Below are 19,431 nucleotides of genomic sequence, written 5' to 3'. Positions count from 1 at the left end.
CCAGGAGCTCTTCTGGTCAACATCAGGCAGGCTACAGTAGTGGCAATAGGTCTGTGACTCTGACAATGGCTGGGTCTGTGTTGCCCCCATTGAATCCGGGTGACCTCTATGGCTGCTTTGACCATAGGCCAGGATGGAAGTGTTGCTGTGTCAGTTAAGGCTGGCCTTAAGAATGGCAGCTTCCAAGACCTGTCTCTATGGAGACCTCAACTGCCATGTTCAACTACCCTCGTGGAGAGACTATGTGGAGAGGCTCTGAGACTATGTGGCCAGGAGGCTAGCTGAAGCCAGCCTTTCAGCCAATCCATCAAGTGTCAGGCACATGACTGAGGCCATGTTGGACCTGTCAGACCAGTCTAGCTGCCTAGCTGCCAGTTAGAATACTACCAGCTGACTCCAACTGATGTCACGAAGAAGAGAGGAGTCAACCCCGTCCAAACTTCTGACTCAAAACTCGTGAGATACAGCAGTTGTTTAAAACCATTGATTTGGGGGATAGTTTGTTACATACCAATAGATAATCAGAATACACTTCAAGTGTGATCTTAGTGACTACAAAGCTGACCGTAGTGGGAATGCAGAAAATGTTCCATTTATATCCCAGGTAGATTTCCAGGGCTATAATTTTAATCCCGTATGCATTGTTGTGAGGTGTTCCTAAAACACCTGAGTTTTGCAAGTGCCTGGGTGGCTCAGTTAAGCCTCTGACTTTGGCTCAGGTCATGATCTCACAGTTTGTGAGTTCGAGCCCCACATTGGGCTGTCTACTGTCAGCGCAGAGCCTGCTTTGGATCCTCTGACCTCTCAATCTGCCCTATCCCGCTCTGGTGCTTTCTCTTTCAAAAACCAATAAACATTAAAAGAAAACAAAACCTGAGTTTTGTACAAGAATCATCTTCCGTAAAGCAAGAGACCTTGGATGTTTCCAAATGATACCGATTTGTTAGGGGGAAAATATGCACAATAACAGTAACCATGTGGGTTAAGATGCCTGTGGGTAAAATGAAGATAATATAGTCAGGAGCCCGGAAATGCTTTGCTCTGAAGACAGTAATGGTTACTGCTTACCTTAAAAATGTGAGTTTAGGGGCGCCTGGGTGGCTCAGTCGGTTGGGCAGCCGACTTCGGCTCAGGTCACCATCTCTCGGTCCGTGAGTTCGAGCCCCTCGTCGGGCTCTGGGCTGATGGCTCAGAGCCTGGAGCCTGCTTCCGATTCTGTGTCTCCCTCTCTCTCTGCCCCTCCCCTGTTCATGCTCTGTCTCCCTCTGTCTCAAAAATGAATAAAACGTTAAAAAAAATTTAAAAAAAAATGTGAGTTTATTCCACTTCAAAGTCTTCTTACTGGTGGAAATTTGGACCAAACTGTGAAAATGACTCTAATACCACGTAGGGCCAAGTAGGCATAAAGTGACCCACATTCTTGTTACGGCAATGATTAGATTGTTATAGATTGCTTTTTTATTTTATTTTATTTTATTTCTTTTTTTTTTCTTTTTTAAAAACAAAAAATTTTTTTTTTAACGTTTATTTATTTTTGAGACAGAGAGAGACAGAGCATGAACAAGGGGAGGGGCAGAGAGAGAGGGAGACACAGAATCTGAAACAGGCTCCAGGCTCTGAGCCGTCAGCACAGAGCCCGACGTGGGGCTCGAACTCACGGACCGTGAGATCATGATCTGAGCTAAAGTCAGACGCTTAACCGACCGAGCCACCCAGGCGCCCCTAGATTGCTTTTTTAAAAAAAGTTTTTATTGAAATTCCAGTTAGTTAACGTAGAGTGGTAATATTAGTTTTAGGTATACAGTATAGTGATTCAACACTTCCATACAACACCTGGTACTTACCACAAGTGCAGTCCTTAATCCCCGTCACATTTTAACCCCATCCTCCTCCCTACTGGCAACCATCAGTTTGTTCCCTGTAGTTAAGAGTCTGTTTCTTGGTTTGCCTCTCTCTCCTTTCCCCCGCTTGGCACATTTGTTTTGTTTCTTAAATTTCACATCTGAATGAAATCACTTGGTATTTGTCTTTCTCAGACTGACGTATTTCACTTAGCATAATACTCTCTAGCTCCATCCATGTCATTGCAAAGGGCGTGATTTGATTCTTTTTATGACTGAGGGATATTCCATTGTATCTATATGGATCCTTTTTATCCATTCATCAGTCGATGGACACATGAACCGTTTCCAGAATCTGGTTATTGTAGATCATGTTGCTACAAACACTGGGGTACGTGTATCCCTTTGAATCAGTATTTTTGTATCCTTTGGATAAACACCTCATAGTGCGATTGCTGGATTGTAGGGTAGTCTATTTTATGTTGCTTTTTAAAAAATTAATTACTGTGGTAAACCACACATATCACAAAATTTACTATCTTCGTCATTTTATTTTTTTAATAATTTTTTTAACGTTTATTTATTTTTGAGACAGAGACAGAGCATGAAGGGGGGAGGGTCAGAGAGAGGGAGACACAGAATCGGAAGCAGGCTCCAGGCTCTGAGCTGTCAGCACAGAGCCCGACGCGGGGCTCGAACCCACGGACCGCGAGATCATGACCTGAACCGAAGCCGGACGCCCAACCGACTGAGCCACCCAGGCGCCCCTATTTTTGTCATTTTAATTGTGTAGTTCAGCGTATGCCAAACAACGATTTCCCTCTGTCCCCTCCCTCTAGCCCCTGGCAACCACTACTCCTTTCTATATTTATACATTTGACTACTTTAGATACGTCATGTAAGTGGAACCATACAGTATTTGTTCTTTTGTGACTGGCTTATTTCACTTAGCATGTCCTCAAGTTGCATCCCTATCATAGAAGGTGACAGGATTCCCTCCCGTTCTAAGGATCCATGGTATTCTGTGGTACCTATGTACCACATCTTGTTTATACATTCATCTGCTGATGCACACTTGGGTTACTCCACCTCTTGGCTATGTGAAAAATGCTACCATGAACACAGGTGCGCAAATATCTCTTTGACACTCGGCTTTCAATTCTTTTGGATATATACACAGAAATGGGAATGCTAGATCATACAGTAATCCTATATTTATCCCACCAACTATACATTGCTTTTAGAGGTTCAACTGTCATGTGTATAATAAGATATTGCCTTAAGTACGATAGAGAAGTGAACAGAAACAAAACCCAGACCGCTCTGCTTCAGATGTATTAGTCAGGAGAGTTCAAATGGATAACTGTTAACAAACCACTGGTCATACATTCTTTATGTCTTGTTTTATTTTTTAAATACTTATCTATTTACTTTGAGAGAGAGAACACGCGAGCGAGAGCAGGAGAGGGGCAGAGAGAGGGGGAGAGAGAATCCCAAGCAGTCTCCACACTCAGTGGACATGGGGTTCAATGGACATGGTGAGGCTCCACACTCAGTGGACATGGGGCTCAATCTCATGACTGTGAGATCATGACCTGAGCTGAAATCGAGAGTCAGATGCTTAACTGATTGAGCCACCCAGGCACCCCTTGATTTACATTTTGGATGTGTTTGGAAAGACCTGGCTATAGGAGCACCTGGCTGGCTCAATTGGAAAAGCACACAACTTTTGATCTCAGGTCATGAATTCGAGGCTCACGTTGGGTGTAGAGGTTACTTAAAAATAAATAAATAAAATTTAAAAAAAAGATCTGGCTATAATATTTTAGACTATTTAAAAAAATTTTTTAATGTTTATTTCTGAGAGAGAGAGACAGAGTGTGAGCAGGGGAGGGGCAGAGAGAGAGAGGGAGACACAGAGTCAGAAGCAGGCTCCAGGCTCTGAGCTGTGAGCACAGAGCCCAACACAGGACTCGAACTCACAAGCTGTGAGATCATGACCCGAGCCGAAGTCGAACACTCAACTGAGCCACCCAGGCGCCCCAGTTTAGACGATTTTAATAGCCTTTCTTATGTATTGAATTTTGAATGTAATATTTGAAATATTTCAAATCTACAGAAAATAACAAGTATTTAAGTATTTAAACTCAACTTGAACAAAACCATATTTTTTGGCATATTTCTTTATATCTGTCCCCAAGAGTGGTACATAGGTCAGGAAAAAAAAAAAAAATAAACATTTCCACTTCTACTGACAATGATATTAAGTGAAGATGCCTGAAATCAGAGAAAGGAAACTAGTAAGTAAAACGAATTCATACGTGGCTACCCGTTTCTCTTCCTGTAGTTTGAGAGAAATCATGGGCTCTGAAGTCACACAGATCTGGGTTCAAGCCTTGGGTTTGCTTCTTGCCAGTTGTGTGGCCTTGAGCAAGTTCCTTAACCTATCTGTGCCTCAGGTTTTTAATCTGTAAAATGGAGCTAGTCATAATACTCCCTAAGTTTGTTGGGAGGATCGAAAAAGAAACATGAGCACTTATATATTTACCATGTACAGTAAGCAACACACAGCAAATCTTCAATAAATATTAGTAATTACTGATTTTATGTATTGAGCACCTCCTGTATGCCAATCACTCTTCTAGTACTGAGACATCAGCAGGGAACAAGAGAGATAAAGACCTCCATGGTGCTTACTTTCTAGTGATGGACAATAAACAAACGAGGTAATTTCAGATAGTGAGAGGGATCATGAAGAAAAAGCATGTGAAGGGGAGACAGGAGCTACTTTAGACAGCAGCCAGGAGGCCATGGGAGGCCTGTGGGAAGACTTCAAAGGTGAAATTTAACTGAGAGTAGCAGAGGGGCGCCTGGGTGGCTCAGTCGGTTGAGCGTCCAACTTCTGCTCAGGTCATGATCTCACTGCTGTTGAGTTCCAGCCCTATATCAGGCTCTGTACTGACAGCGTGGAGCCTGGAGCCTGCTTCAAGTTCTGTATCTCAGTCTCTTTCTCTCTGGCCCTCCCCTGCTCATGCTCTCTCTCTCTCTCAAAAATAAATAAACATTAAAAATTTTTTTGTAAAAATGAGAGTAGCAGAAGGAAGCAATCATTGGAAAGTTTGGGGAAGAGTGTTCAAGAGAAGAGGAACGGTACGTGCTTAGGCTCTGAGCTAAGAAAGTTTGCATAGGAAAAAAGGACAGGGAGACTGGAACTGTATGTGAGGGAAAGGGAGGCTGAGCATAACATCTGAGGGGGAGAACAGGTCAAGAAGGGTCTTGTGGATCATAGTATAGAGTTTAGATTTTATTCTTTTCCTTTTTTTTTTTTTTTAGATTTTATCTTATTTTATTTTTATTAAAAAAAATTTTTTTTAATGTTTATTTTTGAGAGAGAGGGGGAGGGCCAGAGAGAGACACACACAGAATCTGAAGCAGGCTCCAGGATTGGGCTGTCAGCAGAAAGCCCGATGTGGGGCTCGAACTCACGAATCAGGAGATCATGACCTGAGCCGAAGTCGGATGCTTAACCGACTGAGCCACCCAGGCGCCCCTATTTTATTTTATTTTTTAAAGTTTATTTATTTTGAGAGAGAGAGAAACAAGAGAAACACGAGGGAAGAGGGGCAGAGAGAGAGAGAGAGAGAGAGAGAGAGAGAGAGAATCCCAAGCAGGCTTCACGCAGTCAGCATGGAGCCCGATGCGGGCTCCAACTCACAAACCGTGAGATCGTGACCTGAACCAAAGTCAGACGCTCAACCGAATAAGCCACCCAGGCACACCTAGATTTTATTCTTAAAGGATTGTGAAGACATCGGAGGGTTTTTATTGTTAGTAGATACAGCAGTCTTTACTCTGGGGAGGAATTTATGCGCTTTCCTGTGACTCTGTTCTAGAATTATGCATACTACACACTTTCAGAGTAACTTTTCTGGGGATACCACATTGGTTACTCACGGGCTCCCCCTGGTGGAAATGGTGGCTCAGTTTGCATGGTTTCAGATGAGCAAAAGCAAATAAATGGGCAATCTATCCCTTCAGTCAACAAACATATTGGGCACCTACAATGTGCTAGGCTCTGGTGCTGAAATACATCCGTGAACAAACACAGACATCTCCTGGGGCTTACATTTTGGTGTGTATATGCGGGAGAAAGACATTTAACCAAATTCATCAGCAAATTGTTAGATGGGATAAATGTTATTCAAGAAAAAATAAGTAGGAAACTGGGCTAAAAATTTTGGGGAGGGTGATGGTGCTTCAGTTTTAAATACAGTGGCAGGGGGATGCCTGGGTGGCTCAGTTGGTTTAGGCGTTGAACTCTTGGTTTCAGCTCGGGTCATGATCTCGTTATTCGTGAGTTCAAGTCCCGCATCAGGCTCCATGCTGACAGTGTGGAGCCTGCTTGAGATTCTCTCTCTCTCCCTCTCTCTCTGCCTCTCACTCTCTCTCAAAATAAAACAAACAGACAAATAAATAATACAAATACAGTGGCAAGGAAGTTCTCATTGAGAGGGTAACATTTGAACAAAGATGTAAAGGAGGTGACCTGGTGAATGATGCAGGTGTTTGGGGGAAGAGATTCCAGGCAGAGATCAGCAAGCATGAAGGTCCTGAGTTCACGTGCAGGTTTGAGGAATAGCAAAGAGCCCAACGTGCCTTGACGTGGTGGTATAATGGAGAGTAGGAGATAAGGTTAGTTGTACTTGGGGGTGGGTAGGTGGTGTCACGTCTTGAGGGTCCTCTGGGGCAGTACAAGGATTTTTTGTTTTCACTTGGAAACAGGAATCCATTGGAGCGGGGACAGGATCTGCTTAGGGTGTTGACAGAAGCCTGTTGATGTGGTATTAACAGATTGTGGAAAAGGAAGCGTATAAAAAAAGCAGTCGCACATCGACCGTGGCTTGTACCAGTAGAGGCAGTAAATGGTCAGATTCTGAACAAATTTTAAAGGCAGATGATGCAGAACTCACTGATGAGTTAGACGAAGGGTGTGAAAGAGAGGAGTCAAGGATCTCAATAAATGATATTACTTAATAAGTTGTCATAGGAAGAGGTGATCAAAGAGTATACAGCCCAAAAAGTGTAGAAAAGAAGTATTTTAGAGGTGTTATCAGTTTAAAAGCAGTGTGTAATTTTTCTGGATTTTGTGTTATTTGTGAAGTTTTAAAATTTGTAATTTGTAATTTCTTTTCTCACTCCAAAGACTCATTTTTATACCTAATATTGTATTTGTAATTTTGGATTTTCTTTAACAGGGCCCTCAAATTGAATAAATTTCAGGTCTCCACACGCCTGAATTCAAACCTGCTCCTATTTGGGTAGTAACTTAGTGAAGCATCTATAAATTTTGTTTCTGATAAAATTATCACATAAAATAGCGTGCACGCAATAGAAGGTACTGTAAGACCAATAGACGTTGGGAATAAAGCAATACTGGGTTCGCCTCCCCACCAGCGTCTTCCAAAACTTCCCACCCATTCTTCCTCCCGCACTTTTTCTAAAACTACCAGATACAACCAGCATTTCTTCTCACGATCGCTTTAGGGAGGCAAGCATTACATGCATTCTAAAAGCCTTTCTAAAAATATGAAAGCGTTAAGTTTTTGGGTTTTTTGTTTGTGTTTGTCGTGGCTGCTTGTGCCGCAGAAGCACCACCAGTTCCAGGGCGAAGCAAGACACCAGCCCCTCAGCACTCAGCCGCTCCGAGGCGCGCGGTGGGGCGTAACCAGGGGCGGAGCTCCCGGAACGGCGGATTGGGCGGGATCTAGGCGCCTCCCTGCCCCGCCCCGCCCCGCCCCGTGAGGCCTGACACATGCGCCCAGAGGCTTCTGGCGGAAAGAGGTGTGGATGGTGAGGTGACCCTGGCCGCTGACTTCCGGTTCCTAGGGATGCGCATCCGGGTCACGCTAACGCCGCGGTTTCCTCCATCCGCTGGGTTCTGCTGTGGGTCTGGACCGGTACCCATGTCCTGCTCTGGGGCCTCTGCAACCTTAGGGTGAGTCACCGCCGCGACAGGGTCAGAGTGCGGCCGGTAGAGTACAGCCCGTTACGGGGACGGGTCAAGAGTTCTGTCCCGGTCCCTGTGGGTGGGGGTTTTCTTTGCCTGTCCCTTGTCCCTGCAGTGCTTCCCTCACTCCAGCCCTTTCCCTCGCCGGCCTCGACTCTTTCACCTCCCCCTTAGCTTTGCTGGCCTCCGCGCACCTCTCGCCTCGCTCTTTTCCTCATCCCCCCGTTACAAGCCCGGGTTTCTTGCCTTTCGCTTCAGCGCTTCCCTCACCACTGCCTCTCGCTTTTTCCTTTGCTTCTCACGTTAGCACCTCCCGGGGTTCTCGCTGTTCTTTCCCGCAGCAGGACGGCCCACCTCCTCATTGTGCTTCCCCTCCTCCACTGCGAAACTGAGCTCGTCTCTCTAGGGTCCTAGGTCCGGCCCCCCAACTTCCGTCACCTTCGATCCCTGTCCCCTCCCGGGACTAGTAGGTGACATCTGTGCTTCGCCTGGGGTTCTCCCGCCTTTTCTTAGCTAGAGAGGGGCTTAGCCAAAGCCCCAGTGTCGGCCGATTCATCCGGCTTGGGGGAAGTTTTGCCTTGAGGCGTAGGGTTAGACTCTGGTAGCTTCCGTAGTTAGGGAACAACAAAGGCGTTCCCTTTTTCTTTGCTGGACCACAGTTTGGGGGGCTCTCTCTGGAGCAGGCTAACAGGTGGCAGGCACACGGAACAGCTAGCGATTGGGCTTGTGTGGTCTTGTTAACTGACAGGCCATGAGGACGTGCTGTCATTTTTGTGTTTTGCGCCCCATGAGAGTGGATGTGCACAGTTGAGGCAAAAATGCGGACGATCAGCTCTGTGTTCTGCATGGGCTTTGCTTACAGGACAGGTGCTATGACAGAAGACAAGAGTTTCTTGGGAGATTTTTAGCCCCAGATTTACAAGCTCCTTGCCAGAAATTTTAGAGTTACTGAAACGTTTTCTGCCAAAGAGTGCACTCTAGTAGTTTCAGAGTACGTTTTCATTAATTGAACTCCGGGTGCAAATGCACCTTTATCTTTAACCTCTTACAGATGGTTTCTTCGTTTTTACCGTATTGACAAGTTTTCTGTTTTTCTTCCTGTTTCTTCATAAGCCAGCCATTACACTACTTTATTACTTCGACTGTTCTTTTATTTTTTCCTTACTGTTTCCACCTTAGTCTTTTTTTTTTTTTTTAATGTTTATTTTTGAGAGATGGATAGAGTGCGAGCGGGGGAGGGGCAGAGAGAGGGAGGGAGACACAGAATCCCAAGCAGGCTCCAGGCTCTGAGCTGTCAGCGCAGATGCCGACGGGGGGCTCGAACTCACCACTGCCAGATCAAGGCCTGAGCCATCCGGGCGCCCCTCCACCTTAGTCTTAAAAACCATCGCTTTCTCATTTGAGAGTTAGGTTTCTCTTAAATTTTTAAAGTTTCTCTGATGGCTTTTAGTCACCTCCAAGATGAAGAGATTGGACTTAATAGGGGTTAGTGTCTCAGATTTTGTGATCCGAGGTATATTTTGAGACACAGCGTTGGATAATTTTTATTTCTGTTTTTCCAGTGTTTGTGGTGTATGTCTGGCATTTGATTGCAAATACTTTTCTGTGATCTGCTTTTGAAATATAAATTGTGCTCTGAGATTTAGTATTTAAGTGAAGTGTCTGCTTCACGTTTGACTGGTGAGTTAGAGAAGAGTTTCTCTCATTATATGGTGCATATACATACACAAGCAGGGCATAGACCTTGCTCATTCCAGAATGGGGCTGCTCCCTTCAGCTATTTTTAGCAAGGGACTTTGGAGCTTGGCCATATTAGTCCTAGAAGCCACAGAGAAGGACCCTTTGGGTGGTTTTCAGTCCTTATCTAACTGCTGAGGGAAGCCCTTTACCCATACCTTCTCCCCAGCACCTACATTGGAAACTCCAGCTTCTGTTCAACCTGGGTCTCCTCATTTCACATCCTTAAAAACTAACCCCAGTGAGTGGGGCGCCTGGGTGGCGCCGTCGGTTAAGCGTCCGACTTCAGCCAGGTCACGATCTCGCGGTCCGTGAGTTCGAGCCCCGCGTCAGGCTCTGGGCTGATGGCTCAGAGCCTGGAGCCTGCTTCCGATTCTGTGTCTCCCTCTCTCTCTGCCCCTCCCCCGTTCATGCTCTGTCTCTCTCTGTCCCAAAAATAAATAAACGTTGAAAAAAAAAATTAAAAAAAAAAAAAAAACTAACCCCAGTGAGTATGGGCTGACTCCCTCTAACTGCTTCTTTACCTCTAAGTTTGTGGACTTTTTTTTTTTTTTTTTTTTTTAGCCATGGGCACTCCATAGATAGATTTATATTTGGATTGATGCAAGACCATCTTTCCACATTCTTCTGAACTTTCTATTTCTTGAGCATGTCTAAGTCTAAACGTAGATGGATTTCTACAGGTTACAGCTGGAGGGTTCTGTAGAGCTCAAACTTACCCTTTTATTTTACAAATAAGGAAATCAAGACTTAAAGAATTGGTGATTTTTCCAAGGTCAGTTTTTACGAATACAGAAGGCTTGTACTCAGAGTCATGCACTCAGAGAAGTGGGTTTTACTTCTCTCAAAGTTGTAGGCCAGAGAGCACAGTGTAGTATTTAGTGGTTCATTTCTTCTTCTTTTTTTTTTTTTTTTAAGTTTATTTATTTGTTTTTGAGAGAGAGAGAGTACAGGGGAGGGGCAGAGAGAGAAGGAGGCAGAGAATCTCAAGTAGGCACTGTACTGTCAGCACAGAGTGGGGCTCGAACTCACAAACTGTGAGATCATGACCTGATCCAAAGTCGGTTGGAAGCTTAACCTACTGAGCCACCCAGGCGCCCCTAGTGGTTCATTTCAATACATTTGTGCCATAGGAATGAATTCTAGGAGAAGGAATTTATGACAGATTTTTAAATTCAAGGCTGCCTTCAAAGATGGCCCCTAGAAAGAAACTGTTGTGCAGAAGTAAAAGTTGAAAAGTCTTAGGGAGTCTCTTTCTCTCTTTTCTTCTAAAATCGTTTTAGCCCATTATGATATGAATGCTGCCTAAAAGCCTTTACGTGAACATCCTGTGGTCTCATTGGAGCATTTGTGTTCGTGCTTCTGCCTTCCTACCAAACACTAATAGACTTTCTAATTTCTGAAAAGTGTGCATGTCCTACCCAGCTTCCAAACAACAACAAAAATTATCATTAGAGACAGCTCAGTGTATGTGTTTGTAAAGCTCAGGAGAGGAATCGATGTCAGTTTTCCGTAGACATTTCTCCTTTAGTTTGGCAGTCTTATTTTGTAACCCTGAGGACTCCATTTAAAATAAATTTCTCATATTAGTTTATGCATACCAGGTTTTCTGTTTTTATTTGGTTCAATTATTTTTGATTATTTTTTGTCATTTTACTTGTTACTGTATGTTTTACATATTTAAACTTTTATTCTTGAACCCTAGGATATGTTTTAAGGAAAATGCAGCTTTAAAAATATAAGAAACTGGGGCGCCTGGGTGGCTCAGTCGGTTAAGCGCCGACTTCAGCTCAGGTCACGATCTCGCGGTCCGTGAGTTCGAGCCCCGCGACGGGCTCTGGGCTGATGGCTCAGAGCCTGGAGCCTGCTTCCGGTTCTGTGTCTCCCTCTCTCTCTGCCCCTCCCCCGTTCATGCTCTGTCTCTCTCTGTCTCAAAAATAAATAAACGTTAAAAAAATATTAAAAATATAAGAAACAAAGTACACCCACACCACATCCTTACCTTGTGGTGTGATGGTTTCTATGATCTGACTAAACCACTTCATAACTTCGTTCTTTTTGTTTTGCTTTCAGATAAAAGGCTGATAGAACTTCTTTTTCGGTAGTTGTCTAAGAGATTTTTGTGTTCTACATATAACAAGAAGATATCTTAACTTATGTGTATTTTAAATGGAGGAAGACTAGTTCAAAATAGTTAACGTAGAATAGTTCAACATAGAAATAATTCAAAGTGGGGCGCCTGGGTGGCTCAGATGGTTAAGCATTGGACTCTTGATTTCGGCTCAGGTCATGATCTCATGGTTTGTGAGATTGAGCCCGGCTTTAGGCTTCATGCTGACAGCACAGAGCCTGCTTGGGATTCTCTCCTCCCTCTCTTCCCCTCCCCTTGCTCTCCTGTGCATGCTCTTTTTCTCTCTCTCTCAAAATAAACATTTTTTTTAAAGTTCAAAATGCATTTAAGAATATTAGGAAAAGCTTATTCTTCCCCTACATTCATTTATATTAGGGGGTTAATTATTATATTTGTAATAAAGTTGAAAATAGGTGGACTTTCTGCCGATTAACTTAAAAATACAGGTGTATGTTCTTATACAGAATATATGGCTTAAGCTACAAACTGCCTTATTAATATGTCTTATTGACAGAGAACATAGATAATGGAGCAGCAACCACATCATCATCTCAATATTTTTATTTGGTCCCATCAACCTAAGTCCTAAGGTATCTAATTATTAAATGTAAAAATAATTAGAGTATCTTCTTTATTTGTAGTATATTTAAAAACATATTTGAAATATGGACTTCATAAAATTTTATGTTTTTAAGAAAACTTTACTGTTTTCTTCTTTTAAATATGTAGTTGTATTTTACTTTTTTTTTTTTTTTTTTAAGTAATTTCTATGCTCAATATAGGGCTTGAACTCATAACCCTGAGATTATCAAGAATCATATACTCCACCGACTGAGCCGGCCAGGTGCCCCATAGTAGTATTTTAAAGCAAAAAAGGAAATGTATAAGTAGTCCTAACCTTTCAACATCCATTGAAATTGTAAAACTCATGATTTAAAACTTTTAACAAAATAGGAATAGAGGAAACATACCTCAATATAACAAAGACCATATGTGACAAACCCATCACAAACATAGTCAACTGCTTTTTCTTTAAAATCAGAAACAAGACAAGGATGTCCATTCTCACCATTTTTATTCAACATAGTATTGAAGTCCTAGCCACAGCAATTAGGCAGAAAAAGGAAAAGAAAATGTATCCAAGTTAGTAAGGGAATAAGTTAAACTGTTACTGTTTGCAAGTGACCTAATTCTACCTGTAGAAAACCTAAAGTCTCCACAAAAAACTGTTACAATTAATGGCTTCAGTAAATTTGCAAGATAAAATATCAGTATACAAAAATCTGTTGCATTTCTACACACTGATAATGAACTATCAAAAAAGAGTAACTGAGGGGCTCCTGGGTGGCTCAGTTGGTTGGGCGTCTGACTTTGGCTCAGGTCATGATCTTGCAATCCATGAGTTCGAGCCCTGCATCGGGCTCTGTGTTGACAGCTCAGAGCCTAGAGTCTGCTTCAGATTCTGTGTCTCCCTCTTCCTCTGCCCTTCCCCTGCTCACACACTGTCTTTCTCTCTCTCTCTCTCTCAAAAATAAAGATTTTAAAAAAAGAAGAACTGAGAAAACAATCCCATTTACAATGGCATCAAAAAGAATAAAATGTCTAGGAGTAAATTTAACCAAGGAGGTGAAATACCTGTACACAGAAAACTGTAAGACATTGATTAAAAAACTGAAAATGTGTCGGGCTCTGTGCTGACAGCTCAGAGCCTAGAGCCTGCTTTGGATTCTGTGTCTCCCTCTCTCTCTCTGCCCCTTCCCCACTTATGCTCTGTCTCTTTCTGTCTCTTAAAAAATAAATAAAGATTAAAAAAATTTTTTTTATATAAAAAATAAAAAGACTGAAGATGTCATAAATAAATGGAAAGATAGTCCATGCTCATATACTGGAAGAACTAATATTGTTACAATGTCCATACTACCCAAAGTAATCTACAGATTCCAGTGGCATTTTTCACAGAACTGGAACAAATGATTCCAAAATTTGGGTGGAAAAATTAAAAAAACAAAACAAAAAGAAAAATAAAAAAATAGTACTTAATATCTTACAGATCTTACTACCGATTGTGTTGGATGCACTTTAACTTATCAGCTTGGTTAATATTTGTACTAGGTAGATTTACTTTTATTTGCCCTAGAAAATAGGGCAAAAAGAATATATTTCTTTTAGCAAGTTTCTTTTGGGTACCTACTATGTACAGTTTTAGTAATACGTATATAGGCTGTTCGTGTGAACTAGGTAGCATTATACATAAGGCTGGCATTTACACTTAAATCCTGAATTTGGTTTTCTTTGTACATATTTGAATTAAACCATAAGATTTAACATAACCTGTATCACCAGGGTGTAGAAAAAAAAGAAGAAAATAGAATTAAAATAAGCTTAATCCTAAGAAAATGTCACTTCTCAGTGACAATTGTATATGATTTTTTTAAGCTAGATTTTGTGATTTTCTATTGTTTTCAAAACAGTGATTTCTCATCATTATTTGATTTTAAGGTTCTTACATTAATTTGCATCACTGTTTAATATAAAATTATATTGTTTTTTTATAGGTACAATTAAATAAATTTCATTTGGGAAACTTTCGCAACTGAACTGTAAAAATCTGTGTTGGTAAAACAGTAAAAAATAAAAGCAGCTTTATATAGCTCTTACTATGTGCCAGGAACTACTCTGAGTGGTTTACACGTATGAACTCCTTAAGCTGTACAACACTGTGAAGTCAATACTGTTCTTATCTCCATTTTACCAATGAGGAAACCACGGCATGGAAGTTATATAACTTGCCCAAAGTAACACAGCTAGTTAGCCAGAGAGCTGGATTTGAGCTTAGTTTTTCTGGCTTTAGAGTTCATGACCTTTTTGTACAGCGTTTTACTAATTTAGTGATTTCTTCCTTTGTAGGTTAAGGTTAAAAATCCAGTTTGCCGGAAACTGTTATCAGAGGACCACTTTAGGCTTGGGAACCTTAGAGAGGGTTTTACATGGGCTGGCCTAAGGCAAATTGCAAACCCTTTTACCACCTGTGTTTCTTAGATGGCAAAAATCACGTATTAAAAAAGGAAAGCAGGACCATATCTTTCCCTCTTTAAAAAATTATTGTGTGGAAGTTGGTTACTTTTGAGTTATTTGGAGAAAAGGTAGCATATTTAATAAAATGTATTCTATATTACTAAAATGTCTTCCTCTATTTATTTTTTTAATGTTTATTATTTTTGAGAGAGAGAGTGAGAGAGACAGAGCGTGAGCTGGAGAGGGGCAGAGAAAGAGGGAGACACAGAATCAGAAGCAGGTTCCAGGCTGAGCTGTCAGTGGGGTTCGAGCACACAAGCCATGGGATGATGAGTTGAGCTGAAGTCCGATGCTTAACTGACTGAACCACCCAGGCGCCCCTAAAATGTCCTACCTCTTGATCTTATTATACTTCCTTTCTTTGATCTGCAGAGTATTAAATTTATGTAATAGTCTTAAATTCTGAAATCTTAATGTGTCCACTATGAATTTAACAACTTCGAAATATGAAATAGAAAACAAACTGAGATTTCTGATTTACCTGTAGTAAATTTGGAAAAGTTGGAAATTTGTGCAAAATTAAGTACTTCCATTTCCTTAGGACTGTTATGTTGAGATTAATATATTTAAATTAGCGTTTTTAGTTTTTCTTAGAAAAGAGGAGTGTTTTTAGTTTGACTTAGAAACGAGGAGAACTTTCACAAACCATTTCCTTTATAAATTAAAAAATGCATGTAGTCATTCAGAATATTACTAATTATATTAATATTACTTCTTTTGTGCTTTTATTATTCCCAAATGTAAAAATTCTTATTGCATCTCTAAGGGAAGGAGATGATTTTATATCATTTGAAGTGTAGTTTAATTAATGTAGGAGTCTGGGACTGAGATATGAGAAGTTATTTTTCTGAGTTTTTGAAACAATTGAGAATCATGGAATCTGGTTAGCAGAAGAAAACTGTAGTTATTTTCTGGTAAGAAGGGACACTTGGTTAGGGATACTAATTTTATTTCTTATATATTAACTCCTTTTATTCAGACATTAATTCAGTACACCATTTTTCATAGTAGCTTTTGTCTTGATTTTTTTTTCTTTTTGGTGGGAAAAATATGGATCTGAGAAGCTTTGCTATGATGATTTAGAATATTCCTTATTTTGGTTTAAACATTTAATTTTTGTTTCAGAAACAATTCTTTTTTATATATGGGTTTGATAATTAGTTTATCTCCTAAAATTTCAATAGTTTTTTTTTCACCTGAAATTTAATAATGTAGCAATTACTGAATTTAGGAAAATTGTTTCTGCTAGCAGCACTGTTACTATGGGAATAAATTAGAATGATTAGCTCTTAGGTAGAATTGAACTTTATTCTTAAGTTTCCATAGTAGTTGAAAAAGATTTAGGTCAGTTTCACCTATTGTTCCTCCTTTTTTCGAAATAAGAGGGAATTTTATTTTTTATTAAAAAAATTTTTTTAATGTTTATTTATTTTTGAGAGAGACAGAGACAGAGTGTGGACAGGGGAGGGCCAGAGAGAGGGAGACACAGAATCTGAAACAGGCTCCAGGCTCTGAGCTGTCAGCCCAGAGCCCGATGCGGGGCTCGAACTCACAAGCCATGAGATCATGACCTGAGCTGAAATCGGACGCTTAACCGACTGAGCTACCCAGGCGCCCCTAAAATAAGAGGGAATTTTAATTTAACACAATAATGTTAATTTTTTCCTACTCGATTGATAATATTAATATGGCAGTTTCACTCTCTGTCGACAGCATAATCCAAAATGTGTATATGATTTGTTTTTTTAGAAAATTTCAGAATTTAGAGAACATTTTAGGGTAAAAAGTAGTATATACCTGTCTTATTAAAAAACATTCTCCAGGACGCGTCTGGGTAGCTTAGTCGATTGAATGTCCGACTTGAGCTCAGGTCATGATCTCAAGGTTCTTGGGTTCGAGGCCTGTGTGAGGCTCTGTGCTGACAGCTCAGACCTGGATCCTGCTTCAGATTTTGTGTCTCCCTCTCTCTCTCTGCCCTTCCCTTGCTCACGCTCTCTCAAAAAATAAATAAACGTTTAAAAAAAAAAACAAAACACATTCTCCAGGAATCAGTGTGTTATTACTTCACTGAACTTTTCAAATCTACTTTTCCCTTTTACCAAATCTTTGCTGTAGGTTGGGAAGCAGCTATCAGATAACTGATGAATAAGTGTTCTTGAGATTGGGAATGAGAGCTTTTGCGAAGAGTATAAGCCATCTCTAATATTGGTGTGGCATTTAATAGCTAGATGAACTGAAAATGTTTGCTTTCTCTCATTCCTGTGTATCTCCTGTTAGTATATATTTATTTAGTGTTGGCACCTCACATTCTGTGAAACTTGTTTATTTGGAGTAACTGTTACACTATTGATTCTTATAGATGGTTTTCTTCTCCTTTTTAAATTCTTTTTCAGAGTAAAGGGTTGCCTTTAAAAACCTAATTAAGAGTTGGTTGCACATCCCAACCAACTTTTGGTTTAGACTCCGGCTCTTGGTTTAGACTGTGGTCATGATCCCAGGGTTGTGGGATCCAGCCTTGAGTTTGGCTCTGCGGCTCTTCACTGAGTGTGGACCCTGCTTAAGATTTTCTTTTTCTCCCTCTGCCCCTTCCAGCTCTCTTTCTCTCTCTCTAAAATAAACAAAATGAAAAAAAAAATTTTTTTTAACTAAGAGAACCACCAGAACTCTGAATGTTATTTCCTGTGTAGTTTGAAGTGGATATTTTCCTCCTTGACTGGTCAGTTTTTTATACTCTGATAAAGTGGCTTTCAAATTTTTTTTTTATCATGACCCACTATAAGATGCATTTTTTCATTGTTACCCAGTACTTACACACGTATGTATACATTATCCAGTACTTATACATGTATATGTACATATTAATGTTTAAAATTGAAACAGAAGTTTTGTGGAACAATATTATCTTTACTACTGGTGATACATTGTAATATTTTCTGTTCTATTTTGCTTTATTGTATTTCATTAAAAACTGTTAGTCTTCACTAAGTTAATAAGACAACATTAATGCATTATACCTGGAGTTTGAAAAATTCGAATGACTGCTAGATTTTTTTCTAATATTGTTTTTTGGAATTGAAAATGTTTGGGTTTGTTAGTTTTTTTCTCTCTGAAATGTATCTTGATTCTGTTAAGCTTTTAATCTAAATAACTGCAGAACATTTGAGAGGGAGACCCTATTGCCCTGATTGTCATTGCTGTCATCTCTGTTCTTTACTGTGGTTAGGCACATCATTTTAAAGACTGCAATAATATAGAATCATGAGGTTGAAAACGCTTGGTCACATGCAGAGCTTCCATCATGAGAATCATTTGCTAGGTTCCATCTTATAGTCAAAAGTTGAAGTTGATGAAGTTGCGTTTTGCGAACTTTGCTTCTGCTCTTAGCAACTAGTCCAAAGGTTACAAAGCTGTTTTATTCTACTTTCTTCTGGCCCCAATCCAGTCTTTGTAAACCGGAAAAGAGAACTGAGCAGTGAAGCAGTGTCTCTTGTGTATATGGTCAGGTGAAAGTAACACGGTTGGAGTGGACTGCGTGTATGTATTGTCCCGACTCCTTTTCTGTAATCATAAAGGGGGAAAGGTAGTAGAGATCTCAGCAGTTCCTAGCATATCATAGCCATTAGAGTGAGGCAGGGTCAGCAACATACTCTACTGTTTTTATCATCACCTCCTCCTAACACTTAATGAACACTTACTATGTTCCAGGCACTGTGTAAAGCACTTCACTTTATTAACTCATATTCACTTGGGAGGCCTGGGAGAACAAAAATGAGAGAGGATAAAGAAGGAAACTTGCCTTAGTATCTTCTCATTATCTGGCTTGTGAATAGCGTGACATAGCATAGATTTTTAGCTTGGTCAGCTTTTTAAAGTCATCAGTCCTGTCTGTGATGTTTCATATTGAATGGCACATAGCTGTGGTTTGAAACCTCAGGCTTTGAAGCTTGGCTGCCTGGGCTTGAATTCCAGGTTGGTGACTTACTAGGTAAATACCCTGGCCACGTTACTCTCTGTACTTTTTCTTATCTCTAAAATGGTAATAACAATCAATAGTACCTATCTTACAGACTTACTGAGAGGATTAAATGAATTATACATGTAACGTACTTAGAACAGTGTCTGACCCATAAAAAACATTCCATAAATGTTAGCTATTAATAACTCACAACTCACAGTTGGATCTCCTGAAAGTATTTGTGACCATGATGAGTTCTGTGTATTTGCTAAGTAATAGGATGTGATTGACATTCAATGTTTTATTGTCCAGGAGCTTAAAAACCACTTTCCTTGCAAAGGACTTATAGGGAAAGTTCTCGTGTAGGGTGTGTGGAATCAAGCCACGTGACAAAAGCAAAACTACAGGTCCAACTTGTTAATCTCTCATAGGAATCTCTTGCTATTTGGGCCTTATCCTTAATAATTTTAATATTTTTCCCTTTGAAAAACTAAGAGCAACTAGTTAATGAGTTGACTTTCACTCAAGACCAGATTTCCCTCCTGAATTTGTCTCATGTCTAAGATATTTATTTATTTAATTTTTCTTCAGCAAACAGCTTTGTCATGTTTACTATGGTGCCAGGCACTATTCTGAGAGCTTCACAAATATTAACTCATTTAAACCTTATGACAAAGATAATATG

General features: G+C 40.4%; 1 protein-coding gene across 3 annotated transcripts in view; it reads left to right on the top strand.

Moving 5' to 3' along the window:
* Positions 1 to 251: 251 nt before the first annotated feature.
* The window catches only part of EYA3 (EYA transcriptional coactivator and phosphatase 3), a 104,489-nt gene continuing 85,309 nt past the window's right edge, over positions 252 to 19,431 (top strand). For 2 of the 3 annotated variants that reach the window (XM_003989761.6, XM_006934473.5), the window contains exon 1: positions 7,687 to 7,836. The gene's annotated coding sequence lies outside the window, so the exon portion shown is untranslated. Of the gene's footprint in view, positions 457 to 7,686; positions 7,837 to 19,431 lie in introns of those variants that run through there. The other variant, XM_019836470.3, reaches the window with a different exon arrangement.

The sequence above is a fragment of the Felis catus genome, chromosome C1, assembly GCF_018350175.1.
Source record: "Felis catus isolate Fca126 chromosome C1, F.catus_Fca126_mat1.0, whole genome shotgun sequence".
Classification (NCBI taxonomy): Eukaryota; Metazoa; Chordata; class Mammalia; order Carnivora; family Felidae; genus Felis; species Felis catus.
Note: the sequence above shows the minus strand (reverse complement) of the source record. Positions and strands in the feature narration are given on the sequence as shown.